This window comes from Lonchura striata, chromosome 14 (genome assembly GCF_046129695.1).
Source record: "Lonchura striata isolate bLonStr1 chromosome 14, bLonStr1.mat, whole genome shotgun sequence".
NCBI lineage: Eukaryota > Metazoa > Chordata > Aves > Passeriformes > Estrildidae > Lonchura > Lonchura striata.
Window position 1 is genome coordinate 1,564,520 of NC_134616.1, and position 14,819 is coordinate 1,579,338.

Sequence of the window (14,819 nt, forward strand, 5' to 3'; positions counted from 1 at the left end):
AAGTTTGTTCTGGCATGAGCCTGGGCCAGGTGTTCCACCCATGGCTGATATCCCTGATTCTGATTTCTGTGGGGTGCCACAATCGTGCTCCCACTGCCCAGCTGAGGAGTTAAATCTTCCACCTGATGGAGAAAATCTGCTTTAAACCAGCTTCTCCTGTGTGTGTTTTTCACAAGGTGTAATTTAAGTGAGCTGAAAACTCCAGGTACTCAAACTCAACGCTTTCAACAGGAGGAACTTTTTAAATGCTGTATTTCCTCTCTTTTGAAGTGCTGTTTTTTTTCTCTCTTTTTAAATGCTGCTTTTCCTCTCTTTTCCCCACAAAGCTGGCCCTGTGAGCCCTCTGATGGTTACTCTCCTAGCAGACTCCTCTGCAGGGATGTGATGCTCCCCTCCTGCCGTGCTCTGCTGATTGCACCTTCCAACTTTCCTGGTGCCAAAACCTCCTGCACGGGTCCCAGCAGTGCATGAGATGGCAAAAAACCCATCAGTCCTTGTTGATGACCCCCAGGCAGCTTTTCCAGCTGCCAATTCCTCTGCAGGAATGGGGTTTTGCTTGCTTGGAGTGAAAGATTGGGTGAAACATCTTGGACATCTCCAAGATTGGGTGCCACATCTTGGACATCTCTAAGATTGGGTGAAACATCTTGGACACCTCCAAGATTGGGTGAAACATCTTGACCATCTCCAAGATTGGGTGCCACATCTTGGACAGAACTTTCTGAGCAAAGCTCTCCTTTCCTCACCTTCCTTCCCATCTCTGTGTGCTGCAGAACTGGCTGTGAAACATCCCCCCAGCCCAGGAATTAAAAGAAAAGAAGATTTCATTCTGAGAAGTATAAAAACGAGTTCTATGCAGAAAATATTTAGGCAGATTTTTTAAAATTAACACCTTAGGCTTTCTTAAAGATTGATTCACTTTAGTGACTCAGTGTATCATGGTTTTTGCTTGGTTTTTTTCTGTGCTGTGAAATAAGCTTGGTTTATGTAGCAAAAACATTATGATTTCACATTTAGCAGCATAGAAATTGCCTTCTGTTCAAATTCATGCTTCTCTCTAAGATTCCAATACCTTCCAGTGAGCAGCAGTTTATTATCAGGACAGAGAAATGCATTCCATGAACAAACTGAGCCTTGCCACCACAACCTGGGATGAGTTTGTATTGACAAGGTGTCAGAACCTAAAGAAATTTTAGGTTTGCATTTGGTATTTACTACATCAAATTGTGGCAATCAGCTGAGATCATATCTAAATGATTTTAGTTGAGTGATTATTAGAATTTTGCAACTTGGTTTTATAAGTGAGCAACCTCCAGGAAACCAAAAACTTAAAGTACTTGCAGAAAAAAATCTCAAAACTATTCCTTAAGGTATTGTTTGTTGTGTACACAAAATTAAATTCTGAATATGTGATATGTTATATCACATATTGATTGAGTTTATTGCAAAATGGAAAAATCCCAGTTAATATTTATTTTGGGTTAGAATGAAATTCAATATAAGTTTTGCATTTTGAACAAAAGGGATGGGAATCTGAGAGAAATCTCAAAATCTTAATAATGTGGAGCTCTTAAAAGGTTTCCATATTAACATTCAATAGATAATTCAATAATACTCAAATAGATCACAAAACAAAACATAATACACAAAGAAAGCTGGATGAACCAAAATAATTTCTGAAAACCAAATATTTAAATATTATCAACATTCAAATAAAAATATAAATATCTACAACATTTGCTTTAGCTTGATTTAATTAATTATAGAAATTAGCATTTCTGTTTTTGGGGAATTGCTTTTCTGTAAAGGACCTGGCTTTGTAGAAAAGGTTTTGTACAGTTCTGTGCACAAGATTGAAGTTGTATCCATACATTTGTGGTTCCAACTGTGATATATGCATATAAAAGTGTGAATTCTACCATATTCCAGTTAAATATGGAATCTTACTAAACCTATATTATTAAAAAATAACTCCATCCCGAGGTTCCCCTCTTTGGCTGGCATTTCTATAGCTACTATTTAACATTATTTGGGTTTTAATGGCCTCCAAACATTCTGCTTCACTGTTATGAATGAAAAAAAAGCCCTAAACCATATCAGTTGATGTATGCTCAAAAGAAAGTTTGCTCTTTGTGATCTTTAAGACAAAAGGTAAAATTCAGATTTTCCAGCAACACAAACCCATTTCAGACTCTGGGCATCTTACCAGAAAACACGGATAGTATCTTCCTGCCCATTAAAAATAACATCCACAGATTTCAGAGGCAGCAGAATAATTTATGACGAGGGAAGCTAAATATAAATATAAAGCTTGTGCTAAACTCTTTTCATTCTGGGAGTGAAGCTGGAGCAGAGCTGGGGAGCCAGCAGAGGATGAGGAGCCCAGACCTGCAGCAGTTCCCTGCCTGTGTCTGGGGGTGCAGAACATTTCTTCCATTTGTTCCTCACCCCATGACGAGCAGCTCCCTCAGCACCTTCCCACAGGGACGCTCCAGCATCCAGACATTTCAAAACAGATGGGAAGGGGGAGAGGCAAAAGCCTCAGTGTGACCAAAATAGTAATTTCTTCTTGGGAGTTTCAAAAGCTCTGAACAATCCCTCTCCAGGTCTGACCTAATGGGCTTGAAATGATCCCCAGCACTAGGCAGGGAAATAAACACTTTTTGGGCTGCTCCGAGGAGAAAAATCACAGCCTGAATGGGTTTGCATTTGAGGTTTTATTTATTTTCAATGTAACCTTTACATATTGCAAACTCTTCTGTAGGTGGCAAGCAGCTCGCTTTAGACGTTTCTTTTAATTGAAAGAAAAAAGCCTTAAACCAAATACCAGCAAAGTGAATTCTCTGATTTATTTGCAATAATGTTCTAGCAGTATAGAAGGAGTGTAAAGAATGTTCTGCTTTTCCCAGCTCATAATCTTTCACAATATTTAAATGTTGTTTAACAACAAAGAAATAAAAGGAACATGTAATATGAAAGCAGCTACTGAACTGATAAACATGATTCTGTAATTGAAGAATAATTTAACTTTCCTTTTTATTTGTCCATTTTCTCATCTACACCATGATGGCATTATGACCATCTTCAGTAGGGTGGGAAATGGGAAAATGCAGCACAAGTGCATGAAAATTAAAATAATTAGCATGCACATGCTATCTCTGCCATTCCTACACAAACCATATCTGTTTTTGCTGCTTGCTGGCATTTATTTAGTGCTGATTATGCAGAAGTGGCCGTTGCTAAAGTTCATCCTCTGGAGCATCCAAGCTTGCTGATTGCCAGAGAGGTGAATGCAATGTTTGACAATCCCCCACTGCTCCAGGAGTGTGCCCAGCAAGGTCTGAGCGTTGTTCCAGTGGCACTTGTGCAGGTTTGCACAGACAGCACCAGGGCAGGGAGTGTGCCTCACTGCTTCCTCCCAGCTGTAGGGGCATTCTGTTAGAAAAAATTACATCAGCATCCACCTTTAAAGCATCAGTCCCCGGCCTGGTCTTTAATTTGATTCGTTTGAAATCCCCAAGGTTTAAACTGAATCCTGTGCTTTTGCAAAAACAAAGCTCTGCCTGATTGCTGTATTAAACACAGATGTTGCTGACTTGCACAAAGATCCTGAAATCACGTTTTGCTTTCTTTGTTCAAAAATTAGTGTGATCTTTAAGCAGCTGCTTTGTTGCGTCCACAGGTAGCTGCACTTTATTTGGAGACCATTAATTCCTATATATAGCATCCATAAGTTTCCTTCCTTTCAAAGGCTTAGTGGGAATTAGGTAAACAAACAAAAAATCTTACTTCAAACTGCAATGCACAGGGCAGGCTCTGCTTCTGTAGAGATGCCAGGAAGAACTCTGTGGAGACAGGAATATAAGGATGTTGTCAAGTCCAATAGCAGCAGGACGGTGGTAACTGGGGTCAGAAGTCTTTCTATTTACTTGGTGTTAAAGCCAACAGCATTTGGCTGCATTTAAATCCTGACACCTGGGGAAGAACCTGCAAAATTGGGGCCTTCAGGTGGGAGTTCCAGGGTGCTCCCAGGTGAGCAGTGAAAATGTAGTAATGGATTGAAGCTAGACTTTTACCTGGTTCACATCTGCATTACAAAAATAACAATAGCTCCCAGACTGTGAACAACAAGCGTTTGCAGAAATGGGGTCAGGAATCTTATCATCCTGAGTTAGAGATCACCTTCTCTGTTTTCCTCAGCACATTGCCACACATGCTGCCAGATAGTATTTATTTCATTCTTACATGAGTACAAAAGAGGCTCCTATCAAATCCCTGCACTTCAAGTTTCAGCTCCTACAGCATTTGATTTCATTGCTTGCATTACTCCTTTACAAATTTTCCTTGATTTGATTCTTCTATTTGTGCCTTGTCAGAACAGTATAAAAATCTCTTCAGTTTGTGATACGGGCAAGAAACACTTTGATGCCTCTGATGTTCAATCCCAGCTGAATTTGTAAGTGATAAGTTGGGAGGTTTGATCTCAGTGCCCACATGCCACATCTCAGAACCAGATCACACTTTGGCAGGAGTGGCAGGCTCAGCTTAGCAAAGCCCTGGATTGACAGACTGCAACGGGTCTGGAGATGCTCCTGGGGAAAGCTGATTCATCTTTTATCATGGTGGAAATATTCATGCTTCAGTTATCTCACATGGAAAACCAGCATTTTCAAATCAAAGGATTCTTATGGGCAGCTATGAAATCAGATTTTTCTGGGAGTCACTGCTCTGTGTGTAAGAATCGTTTTTACCTGAGCCAGTGCTCTAAAGGACAGGGACTGTGTCCACCCAGCACTTCTGGGTCCCAGAGGTGTGAAAACTGAATATAGAGAGGCAGGTGCAGACTTCCCTGTAATTATTGGTATAATAAAATATACACAGCATTAGTAACCTAATGCATCCTCACCATCAGCACATTTCACTACAGACAAACCCATCAGTGGTTTTTGTTGCCTACACCAGGAGGTCAAAAGAACAGAAATTCCTAAATTCCATGATGGGTACAAAGGCAGGACAGCTGGAAAGGGAGACATTACAAGATCTGGCCTGATACCAGGATACACCAGAAAGTGCCAATATGAAATACCTTTAAAGTTAGGAGAAATGTACTTTAATAGATATTTTTTTTTCTGTGTCTTTTCTACAAGGAATGAAGTGCTGTAGCAGAAAAGAGGTGACAATTCAGAAGAGAGCCCACAGAGCATGGCTCACACAGCTCCTGCCAGGGCTCCCTGGGCTCCTGAGCCAGCCAGGGAAAGGAGAGGGCTCCAACTCCAAATTTCAGTGACAGCAGCCTCACCTTGCCCAGATACGCACTGGGATTGAAACTGAGATTTTACATTCCTGTTCTAACCTTTGCTCCAGCCCTGTGACACGTTCAGCACCTCACTCTGCTCTGCAGAGCCTGAATTTTCTTCTTTTTTTTCCTCCTACCCTTCCCTTCAGTTCCTGCTGAATGAAATGTGATGTTGCCTTCCTGCTGCCTGGAAGCAGGTGAGGAATTGTGTCCAGCCAGTGCAGAGCTCTCAGGGATTCTGTCCCAGCAGTGCTCACAAAGGCACCCACAGATGGAATTTTTCACTGCTTCTCACACGAGCTCAGCTCTCTGGAAGGAGAGGGAAAAAAGTTATTCCCATGGAAGGTGGAGCAGTGAAGCTGCCTCTGTGGATAATGATCATCTCTGATATTTCCTCATCATTCTGGAGAGCACAGCTATCAATCCATGCCTAATCTAGACAATGTATTTCCACCAAAAAGTCCCCATATAGCAGGAAATGACAACTGCAAAAGCTGATTTATCCAAGCTGCTCTGCTAGCTGCTATTCCGTGGCAGAACAGATAATATGCTGACAGACAGACAGCTTAAGGCTGAGCTCTCACTTGATCTCATTATGTGCCAACTGATGCAAGTTAGGAACTAAAGTAGAAAATTGTCATGTAGCAAACAAAACTTTTGTAACAGCTCATAAAAAATCGTTTCCAGATAAAGCCAATAAACTTGAATTCTTTTGTTTTCTTCAAAAAGTAGCCTAGACACTGACCTGTGCCACTACAACTTCTTGTGGAATAATTCCAATAAAAGCTGCTCTAGCAGGGAAATGTTTGAAAGAACAGCACTTTACTAGTTCTCATGTAAGTTTAAATTGAAGGCAATTAGTGATTGATTAGAGCCAATTGCATCTAGGTCAAACTGTTAAATACAGACGTGGGCATTTACCTGGGAAGGGGTTGGAGTGACATTTGTCCCTGCTCGTTGTGCTAAACAAACAGGAGTGGCTCGGTTCCCTTGCAGCAGAGCTGGGGTTTGCTGCAGCCTGTCAGACCTGGGGCTGATGGAGCAGGGCTGGCTGCATCCTGCACAGCCAGCTCTGTCTGACAGAACAGAGAAGCAGGAGGGATCTCTATTTGAATAATAGTGGGGGTTGCCTGTATTTTTAAGTTTTCCCAACATGATACACAAAAATGTTATTTTTCCACAAAAATGTTCGGGTTTAGTTGAGCCTATTCTGCAGGACTGAATCAACAAGAGCAAATAAAAAAAGTAAGAAACTTAATCAGTGTTAATCCTCTAAAATATATAAAATATTTAGCTTTTTTTTTTTTTTCTTGTCCATTTCACTGACTTCGAAAGTCAATCCTTTTTGCTGGCTTCGTTCTGACACTTCATTAGCTGGTGGGTCACCACCTTTTGCTCCACTGAGTAGTGGTTATTTTTCATGCCAACAGAGACAGGGGATTCAGACCTGATTTGTGTTGCAGGTAATAAATGGCAATTATCTGCACCTTTTTCTGATGGGAATCACTGGCTCTGCACTGGGAGAACTAAATCTTTGTAATTTTGATGAAAGTAGATTAAAGTACAAGCAGTCCTTCTCTGGTAACTTACTGGGGCAAACACACAGAGGTCATGCATCCAGTTTGGTGTAATTACTGTCAGTTTAATGATGGGGATGAAAGAAGATAGTGGATACTTAATCAAGCAGATAAGCATATGAAGTTTTGCCAAAAAGATTTAGTGGAACAATAGACACGGGACTGGAGAATGAAGTGAGCAAGGCACGGCCCTGCTGTGGCTGCTCTCCTTTACTCACAGCACTCAGGACAAACAGTAAATTCTTCTTTTTCCTCCATCCTTTTTCTAGAGATGCTATGACAAAATTCAGGGAAAGAGGAGACCAAGCTCAGCTTCAATAAATAGAGTTAAATTGCACATTTTTCCTATGGATGACAAATGTGAAAGATGCCAGAGTAGGTGCACGAGAGTTTAAAATTCCTAGAGTCCTGGCTGGCATGGACCTTAAGAATCCCCTCATCCAACCCCCTTTTGTGGACACAGCCACCTTCCACTTCTCCAGGCTTCTCAAATCCCCATCCAGTCTGGCCTTGAACACTTCCAGATTATTTATAGAGCAGACAAAGGACTACCACAGCAGCATCAGCTTTGTTTGCTCTGACTGTAACAATATCACCACCAGAAACGAAACCTGTCTGGCTCATACACTTAAAATTCAAACTTTCATTTTATCTATCTCCAAAACCACCGGTGATCACTGGGGGGGCTGCAGTGTGTAAAATTCTGCATTTCCTCCCCCTGACAAGGAGCTCACACTCAAGGCTGCCTCTTTCTGTGCTGAGAGGCTGGGCACAAGCATCCCATCCAAAACCTCTCTGCTGTCCCTGGGATGCAGCACTTCCCAGCGGGTTTCCCTGCCCATGCTTTACATGCATGCTCGTGCTCTGCAGGAAACTCAGCAAGCACAGCAGCTTGCCAGAGTAAAAGCAGCTTGGCTGGGGCCTCTTGTAATACAGCAGTTCAGCAGCTGAAAGGATTGTCTGTACGTTTTGCAGCAAGAAAAAAAAAAGGTGTTGAATAAATATGTTCCGTGGAGTGGGAAACACGAGCATGAGCCTCATGAGCCTGGAGTGCTCTCAGGAATGCCAACACAGAGGCAGGATAATTCTGCCTCCTGCTTCTGGGAAGATTATTTTCCCAGAGAAAATGATAGGGCCAAAAGTTATATGTGAAAAACGCCAATCACTTGGTTTTTAAAATTTTTAAAAGTTTAGAAATAATAAAATGGTTATAAAAATAATCATACAATTAGAGTAATAAAGTTTAGAGTTAGGAGAATTACAAGACAATAAAAAGCAAAGAATTACAGACATCCAGATTCTCTCGGACACTAAGTCAGGAAAAGCATGACTTGAACAAAGGAATAACCTTAAACCAATGCACTTGTTGCATATTCATACATCCCTTATGGTTATGCATACATTCTATTCTAAACAAGAAACTCTGTTGTATGTCAACTGTTTCCTTTAATCCCCTGGCATCTTCCAGTCTGAGCAAGGCCTGAGGAAATTAGTTTCTTCTGATAAGAAAACCATAAATTCCTTTTTTCTTTGGAAGATTTAGGTGTTCCTCAAAGCAAGTATCTCATTCCTAAAAAAAAGCTTCCCCCACATACATAGTCTCTATTTTAACATTATGTTGTAACCTAAAACTACACTTAACACAATATGTAAGAGAATTAATACAGCATAACTTTCTAACATTACACATATAATATTCATTGTAACATTTGCGAAAAGCCAATCATAAAATACACATTTTTCACATTATATGAAAGGAGAGATCAGGAAGCAGAAATACATCTTTCTTTAGATATGTATTAAGAGAAAATAGTGATGATTATTGAGACATACGACACAGCAGTTCAGCTCCAAGATTCTGACCTGAGCTTTAAAACCTCAAACCAGGATTAGGCTCCCAAACTCACAAGGAATTTAAGTTTTAATATACACCCTCCTTTTCATCATTATCTATTGACTAATGTGGTTGATATCCCATTTGGATAAAGTCTGTATTAGACTAAAAGGTCAGGACTTTATTGTCACCATAATTCTGTTCAGGCTAATGAACAGAAGGGCCTGAGACACAGTTCTGCCCAGTGCAGTATTTAGAGCAATATTTGTTATTTGGTGCATCTGCTTAGAGCCTCCAAAGGCAGTGGGACTGAAATCCCAGGGACAACAGAAGGCAAACAATGGAAAGGGACACTGTGGATTTTCTAAACCTCGGATAATTGTAAGATGAGCCGCAATAAAACATCTCAGTGTGCCATTTCTGTTTGGGAATGCAATTGTTCACCTCCTGCCACGAGGGCTCTGTTTACCTGTGCAGCAGCAGTGGTTAAACACCTCCTGCCTGCAGCATCTGTTAAGAACTGGAGGGGTTTCAGACTGTGAACTGTAAAACTCTGATAACAAGACAGAAAGCCTGGCCCAGTGACCCAAAACAAAGGAAGCAATGGATGTAAAAGGGTAATGCTGGGAGAAAGAAGGGAAGTTCTGAATTAACCTGGGATGATTATGTGTTCTGACAGAATGAAGTAACTCCTGCTCGCTGTGCTAAAGCTACGTGGCAGCAGAATGGAACAAAAACAGATGTAGACTTTGCAAGCAGTAGATAATAGAGTCTCTTCTCTCATACATGAGTAAATAGAGCTGCTGGAATAAATTCTGTCAACAGCCACTAAAAATACAAGTAATTAGACATATATTTAATATGCTAGATTTAATACATATTCATTTGAAAAGTCTGTAAAGCTATAGCATAAAATCCCAGAGGGCCATGCCTGCTTTCTGTGGGATGTTTTGTTGGGTTTATCTACAGGATATATTACCCCTATTACAGCAGCTCCTGGTGCAGCTCTGCTCCATCCACATATCACCTCCATTAAAAGCTGTGCAACAGCTGCATGAGGAAAGGTTTTGTTTGCTTTAATTTCCCTGTGCTCCTGCAGGTTTTTCCAATTCATGGCTGGAGGGACCAACAAACCATAACCCTCCCATTCCTGGGTTCCACTGGGCAGGGAACTCTTGCTTCTCCCAGAGGGATGATTCCTGGTCTGCCTTGCATTCCTCACTTTCACGGGACTCTCCTGGCACCATTAAGCAATTTTATATTCCCCTTGTAGCAGCAGCTACAGTGCACTGTGTAAATACCCCCAGTGCTAGCCAGCTCCTGCCCTCCCCTGGTGTGGGAGCCCAGAGCTTCCCTCTGGCTGCCCTGGCAGGTCTGGGACCCTGGCAGGGCTCAGGAACCCCCTGGACAGAGCCCCCAGAGACACTGGCTGTGATCTCTGGCCATGGAAAAGAGTTTTCAATCTTACAGCATGAATTACAAGCTCTAAGTAATAATTAAGTGTGGCACGGGTGCAAAAGTAAAATTTTAGGATTCTAGATAAGGAGTCCAAAGGGGACAAGAGGGAGGAAATTGGGTGTGTCTTGTCCTTTTTCTCCTCCTTCATGCCCTCCATGTCTCACTGTGGTGTTGGCATTTTTCTGTTGGTTCAGGCTGGGGACACACTGTCCAACGTAGGTGACAGATATTGGCACGTTCTTGTAAATCCAGCCCAGGGAGTTTCTGGTATTTAATGTTTGTCACATCCCACTGAGGGCAGAGCCCCACACGCTGCCCTGCAGGACAGAGCTGGGCAGGGCAGCAGAACATGTGAGAGATAAACAGAATAAACAACCTGGAAACAGCACAGACCAATTATGGCTTCTGCTTTGGAAGGGGGCTGACAGACAGAGACTTTTACAATCTTGGGGTCATCAATAGCTCAGATTCCGACACCCTGCCCTCTGCCCAGTGAAATGGAGTGCAAACAAAACTCTGCAAGCACCAGGAGCACAGCAAGGAGCCCAGCCCCTCTCTGAGCGTGGGCTCTGGTGCCTCTGCACAGACCCAGCTGTGCCCGGGAGCAAGGCTCAGGCGTGCCAAGCTCCAATGTCTGCATGGAAAAGCCTCTTCTGTGCCCTTAAAAGTGCCCAGAAATCTTTTCAGGTCTGTACTGTCCTTCCAGACTAAGAATATTCCATCTCTCTTTCCATTCTCTAGTTAATTTTAGTTGTTAATTTAGTTGTTAGTCCCAGCTAAATATGGCAGTAGTAGCTGTACATTCTCATGGGGAGGAGAAAAGCTCTGCAGCTTGTAAGATCTTTTTCTATCCTTTTTAGGAATTTATTAACACTAATTTTGAACTATGAGATCCTTTTCTGGGTCCTAATTTGAGCCAAGTCTCCTAAAGGACCAGTCTGCTTTATGTAGTTTGGTTTGAACCTCTGAGGAAAGGGAAGTGATGCTTCACTTGGCTGAGCAGTCCTGTGTTGATATTTCGGGCTGATGGTTGAAATTCTGGCCATCACTGGATCCCAGAGAAATGATGCCTGAGAATGTCACGTTATTGATTGAAAATGTGGATAGTACCATCGTGTTTTGAAAGCCACAACAAGAGAAAACAAAAATAATAATTCCCCAAATGCCAGTGTAATAAATAATATACCAGGAACCATTTAGAGATTGCAATGTATCCTCTGAAAATTTCCTCTTGTGACATTCAAGACATAGAAAGGTGCTTTTTCTGGGATTATTTTTATAAATATGTCTACATAAATATTCCCAGTATGTAATACCCTCCTGCTCTCACATCCCTCAAGCTGTTTGCTATCATTCTAGTCCAGAACATTTCCTGTTACCAAGGAATTCCTGAAGCTTGCTGGCTCCCTGTGATGGAAATGGTGCCCTGGTCTGTGCCTGAGAGGGAGCCCAAGGGATCTGTCCTGCAGAGGGAAATCTGTCACTTGTCCCACCAGCACTGCTGGGTTAATGTGGGAAGAAGAGCTGTGTTAATCGTGCGAGGAGCTCCTTTGGTTCAGCAATTGTTCTCTGCTGCTCTTACTGCAGCCACCAACCTCAGATGGGTGAGCTGAGCCCTGTTGTGCAGTACAAGTGCACTGCAGCAGGTAAAATGTGAAGTTAGGCACACATAAATGTTTCTGATGTGAATCTAGTGGAGGATGTGTGACTGACAGGCAGACACAGGAAGGTTTATTTATATAAAAATGGGCAGTGTTGATGGAGGGCTCCTCCTCTTCTGCCATTCCTTCCCCAGTGCCTTGCCAGCACATCTTTTATTCCATTTTCATGGCCAATAATAACAGAAAGCAGAGCAGCTCAGTGTCCAGTCCATTCACTCTTCAACATCTCCTGCAAAACTGCAAAGCTGTCACTGCAAACCTTTGGGTTCTCTAATTCTGCCCGGAATATTCCCCCCAGGGCCCCCAAGGCACGTTGGAGTGCTGAGTACTTGCCCAGCAGCAGGCAGGAGGCTGGGGAGCCCTGCATGGCAGAAAGGAGAAGGGGAAGGTGAGGCAAAGATCAAACATCCCCTGTGCAGAGCTCGGGGCTCTGTCCTGCAGCCTCACCTGCAACACAGGAAATCCTCCCAGCCCAGCACTGAAACTTTATTGGAAATGCAGACGAACCCAATGGGAAGAAATGCTGATGTCTGACTCAATTCAGAAGGCTGAATGATTTCTTTATTATAACTATGCTGAAATACATTAATATACTATATAAAAGGAGGATACTAAAACTCCATACTACTTTCTCTAACACAACTCGTATCCCTCTCTGAGAGCCCAGCCCCAGGTGGGTTGGATTGGCCAACAGCTCAAACAATCCTCACCAGAATCCAACCAAGCATCACCCCAGGTAAACAATTCTCCAAACGCATTCCACATGGGAAAAACAAGGAGCAGAAATAGAAATTGTTTTCTCTTTCATTTCTCTCTGTGCTCCCCTATGAAAAATCCTGAGAGGGAGAAAGACGTGCTTGCCCCAGCACTTGAGAAACATTTCCCTGCCAGCACCCAGCGATCCTCTCAGGAGCCCTGGTGGGACCCTTGGGTGCTCCTGGAGGCTCAGAGCTGCACTCGAGGATCTCTGTGGGTCCCTTCCAACCCAGAATATTCTGTGACCCAGGACAAATTCAGCACTTGCTGAAAATCCCTGCAGGGAAGGAGAACTGCTCCACCCTTGGGATTCCAAAGCCTTACGAGCCCAATTCAGAAGCCATTTAAGAAGAGGGGGACTAACATTAAGGATCTTCCCTTAAATTTCAATTTCCTACGCAGTGAATGTACTATGACAAATGAGTGAAGTGTTAAAAATCAATGTCCTTACATGGCAAAGTAAATTGATATTACTGCCCAGCAAAGCAGGAACACGTGAATACAAATAGTGTGGTTTACATCCCCGTGTTGTCCTAAAATATCTGTCAGTAATTGCTGCAACAAATAGGGCTGCAACACTGCAGAAATTATAAAAGTTGATTTCTTTGACAATTCTTAGAGGCCCTGTCTGCCACTAGCCTTAATGTCTGTTGTTATTATGTGGTGTTTCTGTATGGTGTACAAAATGTCTGGCTTCCAGCAAAATATTGCAGTATGTCAAATAAAAAAAGTTTACTAGCAATCAGCTGCACTAATTGGAATGACAGTGACATTCTGCACTACACTTAAGAGTGGAAATACCTTACAGACAAGATCCTGACATTTGACTGAGATTCCCTGCTCAGGCTAATGACATTGTCTAGAAACGCTGCAATCACAGCCCAGAATTCAGATTCAGACTGTATTCACACTGTTATAATATTTACAAAATACTTAAGCCTGTGACACAAGAAATTCTGCTCATGGAAGGAATAAGTAGTTCTCTCTTATTCTAGTAGTTCTCTGTGAAAGAAGGATCTCCTTTTAATTTAATAATGCCAATGCAAAAAATTAAAAAGGCCAACCACACTACTGACTTAAAATTACATATTTCCTCAGACCCTATATTGAAATTCAGGGTTCGTTATGAACACAGTTTGAAAAAATTGAGATTTTTTTAATTTTTTCCTATTTTCTGGAACCAAGCAAGAAGTTCTTTGTGCCAGCCAGTGAAACAACTGGCATGAGGAGTCCTGGCCAGGTTGCACAGCCCTGTTCCACCTCCTCAGCTCAGGGACAGGAGCTTGGCACTGGGTATGAAATCATTGCTCAGTTTGCATCGTCCAGGCACTCTGGTAAGAATGAATGTGTGGTGCAATTTTGATAGTGGATAAAATAAAAACCAAGCAACACGAGCAAGGATGATTGCATGAGAAATAAATTATATGATATACCTTATTGTTGCATTATAATGAGGTATACAATATAATATACTATATATATAATAATACTGTCAATTAACAGTTGACAGTAACAATTAACTGGATTAAAAGCTGCTCTGAGATGGAGGCCACTCCCTTTTCCAGGTAGAATCCAGCTCAGAGGACCAGTTTAATACTAGAAAACAGAACTCATTCTGGATAAAATAATGTTTTCCAAAGTCAGGATTTTGGGAATAAAAGTCTGGAATTCTAAATGAGCTCGGGGCAGTAATCACAGAGTGAAATCCCAAAGCCAGCTCCAGGACAGGAACCTTCACTGGGATAAAAAACTTCAATTTTGGCTCTCCAGAGGAATCTTGTGCTGGGATTCCCCCAGTGCAGCTCCCTTAAAACTGAGAACTAAAACCAACACACCTAAAATGAGGATGTTTAAAATTCAGATCTCAATCTTTCTGCACTTTTTTCTTTTCCTAGCAATTCAAGAGGATAAAGGTTTAATTAAAAAATGTTTAAAAGAAAGCACCCTGCACAGAGCTAAGGACATGAGGAACTTGCAGTGATAGAGAGGCTCAGAGTGCTTCTGCCACGTTAGCTCACTGATGATTAAATTGGTTTAAATATTAGCTATAGTTAGAGCTGTGCAAAATAGACTTTGTTTTTCAGAAATTATACAGAACTTTCCAATTTCATAGAACCCTGCACTGCCTCAGTTATGGGCTCCATTTGCAGCGCCGATTAAGCAGCTTTTTGCATCAAAAATGCAAATATATACACATTTTTGATGCAAAACACTCCTTGCTTGAACACTCTTACGTC